Below are 7,500 nucleotides of genomic sequence, written 5' to 3'. Positions count from 1 at the left end.
CGTCATGTATGACGGTATTTTGAACATGAAACTTCCAAGTGGCGCAAAACTAATAGGCTATGCCGATGACATAGCCCTTATAGTATCACAACCTACAGCAGACCTAATAACAATAGTCGCTAACGACAGTCTAAGCAGATGCAATAGGTGGCTGGAAGCGCATGGCCTACAGTTAGCTCTTGCAAAGACAGAAGCAGTCCTGGTAACGTCGAGGAGAATCTTTAATATGCCAAGGATTAGCCTGCAATCCAATAACATAGAATTTAAACGGCAACTATGTTATCTAGGCGTCTATTTGGATGATAAAATGAGTTTTAGACATCATATTGACAACATTAGAAACAAGGCCTTTAAAACAGCTACATCCTTAGCAAGATTAATGCCAAATTGTGGGGGGCCTAAGCCATACACACGGAGGTTAATAAACGGAGTGGTACATTCACAAATGTTATACGCGTCACCAACTTTTGCAACAGCTATGGGACAAAAATGGTCCCAACGGGAACTACAAAAACCCCAAAGAATAAGCGCCCTAAGGATAATATCGGCATATCGCACGGTTTCAACTCCAGCGGCGTTAGTAATTGCGGGCCTCCCTCCGATAGACCTACAGATACAAGAAAGAGAGGAGATATACATCCAACAAAAACAACTAGAAGGCAAGTCTTTATAGTCCAATAGAATTAGAACTCAGGAAAACACAGATAAAACAAAACGCAAGATCCAATACCATGACAAAGTGGCAAGAAAGATGGTCAAATGAGGAAAAAGGGAGATGGACATACTATCTGATTCCAAACATCAAGGAGTGGATCGACAGAACTCATGGAAATGTGGGCTTCTATATGACACAATTTTTGACAAACCATGGTAGCTTTAACCAATACTTACATAGGTTTAATCTAAGGGACTCATCATGTTGTGAGACATGTGGAGCAAGTGTGGAAACTGTAGAACATTTGCTGTTCCAATGTCCAAAATGGAATCAAAAACGACTACTTTTAAACAATAGAATAGGAGAATCAATAACAGCACGAAACATCATCAAATATATGCTGAAATCAAAGGAATACTGGAAATATTGCGAAGATTATATAAACACAATACTGAAGGAAAGATGTTCTTTAGTTCCGAACCTCCCACGTTAGGAGGATGTAGGAGCGAAATAAAACAAAACATGAACAACAAAAAACCACCCACCCTGATGAAATGCTGGCGCAGTCCCGGGGTGGATTTGGTGATGTCGTAGGGCCACTAGATGGTAGCATGCTACCTCTACGTCCAAAAAAAAAAAAAAAAGATAGATAGATAGATAGATAGATAGATAGATAGATAGATAGATAGATAGATAGATAGATAGATAGATAGATAGATAGATAGATAGATAGATAGATAGATAGATAGATAGATAGATAGATAGATAGATAGATAGATAGATAGATAGATAGATAGATAGATAGATAGATAGATAGATAGATAGATAGATAGATAGATAGATAGATAGATAGATAGATAGATAGATAGATAGATAGATAGATAGATAGATAGATAGATAGATAGATAGATAGATAGATAGATAGATAGATAGATAGATAGATAGATAGATAGATAGATAGATAGATAGATAGATAGATAGATAGATAGATAGATAGATAGATAGATAGATAGATAGATAGATAGATAGATAGATAGATAGATAGATAGATAGATAGATAGATAGATAGATAGATAGATAGATAGATAGATAGATAGATAGATAGATAGATAGATAGATAGATAGATAGATAGATAGATAGATAGATAGATAAGATAGATAGATAGATAGATAGATAGATAGATAGATAGATAGATAGATAGATAGATAGATAGATAGATAGATAGATAGATAGATAGATAGATAGATAGATAGATAGATAGATAGATAGATAGATAGATAGATAGATAGATAGATAGATAGATAGATAGATAGATAGATAGATAGATAGATAGATAGATAGATAGATAGATAGATAGATAGATAGATAGATAGATAGATAGATAGATAGATAGATAGATAGATAGATAGATAGATAGATAGATAGATAGATAGATAGATAGATAGATAGATAGATAGATAGATAGATAGATAGAGATAGATAGATAGATAGATAGATAGATAGATAGATAGATAGATAGATAGATAGATAGATAGATAGATAGATAGATAGATAGATAGATAGATAGATAGATAGTAGATAGATAGATAGATAGATAGATAGATAGATAGATAGATAGATAGATAGATAGATAGATAGATAGATAGATAGATAGATAGATAGATAGATAGATAGATAGATAGATAGATAGATAGATAGATAGATAGATAGATAGATAGATAGATAGATAGATAGATAGATAGATAGATAGATAGATAGATAGATAGATAGATAGATAGATAGATAGATAGATAGATAGATAGATAGATAGATAGATAGATAGATAGATAGATAGATAGATAGATAGATAGATAGATAGATAGATAGATAGATAGATAGATAGATAGATAGATAGATAGATAGATAGATAGATAGATAGATAGATAGATAGATAGATAGATAGATAGATAGATAGATAGATAGATAGATAGACGGACAGACAGACAGACAGACAAATAGATGGACGGTGGACAGACATAGCTGAATCGACTCAGAATGTTATTCTGAATCGATTGGTATACTTTAAGGTGTCTATTTTTGGGTGTTACAAACATCAGCTCGAACGCATAATACACTCCCTACTATAGTGGGTTAGAACAAACTTTTTGAAATGTTTAGTTGAAATAGATATAGCAACTGCAAAAACTTCTATTAAGGGTTAGGTTGATAGGAGGATGTATACTATATCAAATCCAAAGAAATGCACCTAGGCCACTATCGGGCTTATTGAGCGCTCCTTTTCATGAAAAATGTTTGTCGATAAAAACAAAAACCTTATATAGTAATTAATGAATGTATTATCAGAAACTTAATTTCCTGCCGTAATCCCTAAGAATTTTCCAATCAGTGTTCTATTAAAGAAGCTTAATTTCAGACTTTCTGAAGTTTTTTCTAGCATTATAAAAAACCTTTTGCTTAATTCCTATTTCAAAATGACGCGAAGTGTATCTTTAGACAAGTACCACAATCTGAACTAAAACAATAAACCGATGCTTGTCAATAAAGATTTAAAACAACGACAACAACAACAACAAAACTGACAAAAAACGCATTAACAAAAAGCAACAACTAAAGTTGATTGTGTTCCCATTTCTCATGTTTGGATGGATGGTCTAAATAATGTTGATGACATTTTATGCTGCATGCAGCACTCGGAATGTAACACACAGAGAAAGTAAGCGGTTAGAGTGGTAAATCGGACATATTTTTGCTACCAAGCAGGACTGCCAGCCAGCCAGCTCATGATGGTATGTAAGGTTGTCATCATTCTGAATGCCAGACCGGCATGCCTGTGTATGCATTTATATTTGACCATTGTATCCCAACCAACTAGCCAGTCAGCCAAGGCGTTGTTTTCACATATGACAGGAGTTTGTTTGAATGTGTTTCGATGGGCAATTTCGAGAAGTTATTGGACAGGCCAACGAGAAAAAAACAACAAACAAGGTGACTTATTGTGAAAATACTCAACCAATCATACCATTGATTGGTGAGAAAATGAGAAATTACATTTTTATGCTAATGCCGTTCGTTTCTGCCATGCTTCGTTCACAAAAATCAAACTTGCCAAAAAGTTCAACGAAAAAAAATGAAACAAAAAACCAAAAAATAAAAATTGGTATAATAAACAGGATAGAATTGTAGTCGAAATCGTATTGTGTTTAGAGTTGTTGATTGTAGGAAGAAAAGAATTGTATTAAATTGTATTGTTTTTGATTTTCAATTTCTGAGTTTGAGGTCTGTGGTAGTTTAGTATGCTTGTTGCAAAATGCCCTTAATTGGATTCGTTATAATGACTTAACTTGCAACATACAACTCGCCAACCGAATGCAGGAACTGCGATACAAAAATATACCACTAAATCTTTTGTTGTTGTTGTTGTTGTTTATAAACATGCATTGGCATGAATTTAAAATGTTTCGACATTTTTCATAATTGTCCCCCAAATTGATTAACTGCAATAACAAGAAACCAAACAAATGCGAATAAAAATGAAATAACAAATTTCAATCTTCCTGCTGCAATAAGACAAAACATATAAATTGTTTCCATGGAAAACAGCGGCAAAAGCACACGTTTTAAAAAGCCATAAAAAAGGAAGACAATATTGAAGCTCATGCCGATGCCAAAAGTTTGGAGTTTCGCAGGAATCATGTGAAAACAATAAACACCCGCACTCCATAAATGGCAATTCCAGCCATTATATTCGGCCACTGCCACAGTTACAACAAAAACATCAGTAAAACGAGCAACAATTCCTCCTTCTTCTCCTGCACTGTAGAAGTAGAAAAATTACAATTACTTTATACGCAAGTCGAAAACATTTAGTTGCACTTGCCGGTGACATTCTTTGGCCCATAACAGCTATAACGACAACAACTTAAATAAGAACGAGTAAAAAACAGTAGCATGGAGAAATTTTGATTTATGCACCTGCACGTTTTAAAACAAATTTTCATTGAGTCTTTTCGTATTGTTTATTTCTTTCTCAGTTTTTTCTTTTGTTTCGTTTATTGGAAGAAAATATCATTTATAACGTTTGCTTTTAGGACCATAAATTGTAATGACCAATACAAACAGAGGATGCATTGAAATATTTAATATTGATAATGTGCGCCTACATATGCATTAATAAGTTGCTGGGTTTTTTTTTAATGAGGGGGTTGTGTTCGAAAAAGCTCCGTTATGACACGGATTTTAATCAATATAAACAGCTAGGTTCAAAGTTATAAAAAGAAATGGCAGATCGAGTTCCTTTTGGACAGACAAGGTAACAAAATTGATCGTTTTTAACTTGATAAAGTTCAGTTCCAATCCATGCTAAGGATACTCTCGATCTCCCAACAGGTAGGGAATCGTTTAGTGTATTCAAGTTACCAGCTAGTTAGCCACGTTTCATGTAGTCTTTGATCCACCTCTAATAGTGATACGAATTTTTATATTTTCCTAATTTTGGGTTGAAAGTTCGACTTTTAATTTTTTGAAACATTGTGATCACAGGTTGAGATCCATTTCTGATATTATAATAATTTTATTTATTCATTAAAAAATCTATTTTAAATCATTTATCGTGTGATCAAATCTTCATTAAACCAAAATATATATTTTTCTTCAAACACTCTTACCAAGTCAGTGATTTTTGTAAACAATTGTTTTTTCTTTTTCTTAACAAAAAGTGCCAGTTTATGATTTCACTTACTTCAATCTAAATAATGTTTAATGCAAATATTGTTTTTTTTCTGAATTTATATTTGACAAATATTTCATTTTTCGTTTAATGGTCTTAGAAAATAAAGTACAAGATACAGAGATTTAAATTTAAATTCAAACAAAATACCGTCTTAGTCAGTCGTCAGTCAAACAATTTATTCACTCACTCATTCATTCAGTCAGTCATAACAAACAGTCATCTAAATACAAATAAAATCAAGGCAAAAATAAAATTAAACCAAAAAAAGATACACAATATTTTTATGATACAAAAAGATACCAATACAATAACGGCATAAGATATATGAAAGAAATAAAACTGAAAAGATATTAAGCTACTTGACATGTTATTGTTTGATGTTGTTTTTGTTTTTCTTGCAGGCTTTATTATTTTTATTTTTTTAAGATTTGGTGTTTAAAAAAAATATTTTTCTAAATATTTTTTATAAACTACTAACGACCGCACGAACGTATCAGGGGAGACGTTTGGTACAAAAACAAAACATCAACACTAATTGACACTTCAATGGTATTTAAGTATTTTAAATGAAACAACAACAATGTAAATAATAAAAAAATAATATAGACTTTCAAGATTTAATAATTTAGGTAAATATTGTATTTTGACATTTAAGTCAGTAATAAACAAATAAACAACATCTTTAATTGGTGCCCAAAGTCACGTGTATTTTCAACGCCACATACAACCATCACAACATAATTATTTATGTTATTAATGTCATCAGTACAGGGCAATCAAAAATATCCAATATCATAGTTTTCGTTAACTTTGTTTCTTCTAATAACATGACTTAAAGTTTTTTATTCGTTTTAGAACACTTTTAAAGAATTTTGGCAATGCTTATTTCAACATGTTTTTTTAGCATATTTTGATGTTAGCACATATATTTTTGGTTACTCTGATCATCGGTTAATTTTGGTTTTTAATATTAAATATCAAACAAATAAATAATTTATTATTTTCACCAGAATTTTTTCTTTTTCCTGGTGGAAATATCATCTTGAAAGCGTAACGACCCTGTAGATTTTAAATTTTATTTTGCTTTTTTTGGTTATAAAAATTCGATCAAAGTCGATTATACAAAGTCGAGCAGGCCTATAGTCTAGTACTATTGAATAGACAGTAGTCTAGTCTACAGTCGAATCTATAGTCTAGTCTATAGTCGATTCTATAATCTAGTCCATAGTCTAGTCTATAGTCGAGCCTATAGTCTATAGTCTAGTGTATAGTCTAGTCTATAGTCTAGTGTATAATCTAGTCTATAGACTAGTCTATAGGCTACCCTATAATCTAGTCTATGGTCTTGTCTATAGTCAAGTCTATAGTATAGTCCATAGTCTAGTATCTAGTCTAGTCTAGTCTAGTCTATAGTCTAGTCTAGTATATAATCCAGTCTAGTCTATAGTCTACTCTAGTCTAGTCTAGTCTACTCTAGTCTACTCTAGTCTACTCTAGTCTAGTCTAGTCTATAGCCTAGTGTATAGTCTAGTCTAGTCTATAGCCTAGTGTATAGTCTAGTCTATAGTCTAGTTTATAAACTAGTCTATAGACTAGTCTAGTCTATGTCTAGTCTATAGTCTAGTCTATAGTCTAGTCTATAGTCTAGTCTATAGTCTAGTCTATAGTCTAGTCTATAAACTAGTCTATAGGCTAGTCTTTAAACTAGTCTATAGGCTAGTCTTTAATCTAGTCTATAAACTAATCTATAGGCTAGTCTATGGTCTAGTCTACAGTCTAATCTATACTCTGGTCTATAGTCTATTCTATAGTCTAGTCTATAGTCTAGTCTATAGTCTATTCTATAGTATATTCTATAGTCTAGTCTATAGTATATTCTATAGTCTAGTCTATAGTCTAGTCTATAGTCTAGTCTATAGTCTAGTCTATAGTCTAGTCTATAGTCTATGGTCTAGTCTATAGTCTATGGTCTAGTCTATAGTCTAGTCTATAGTCTAGTCTATAGTTTAGTCTATAGTTTAGTCTATAGTCTAGTCTATAGTCTAGTTATAGTCTAGTCTATAGTCTAGTCTATAGTCTAGTCTATAGTCTAGTCTATAGTCTAGTCTATAGTCT

Source organism: Lucilia sericata, unplaced genomic scaffold, assembly GCF_015586225.1.
Source record: "Lucilia sericata isolate MDLA Ls3-8-SP2 unplaced genomic scaffold, ASM1558622v1 Contig000014F_arrow, whole genome shotgun sequence".
In the NCBI taxonomy this organism is placed as follows: domain Eukaryota; kingdom Metazoa; phylum Arthropoda; class Insecta; order Diptera; family Calliphoridae; genus Lucilia; species Lucilia sericata.
This window is presented reverse-complemented; position numbering follows the sequence as displayed.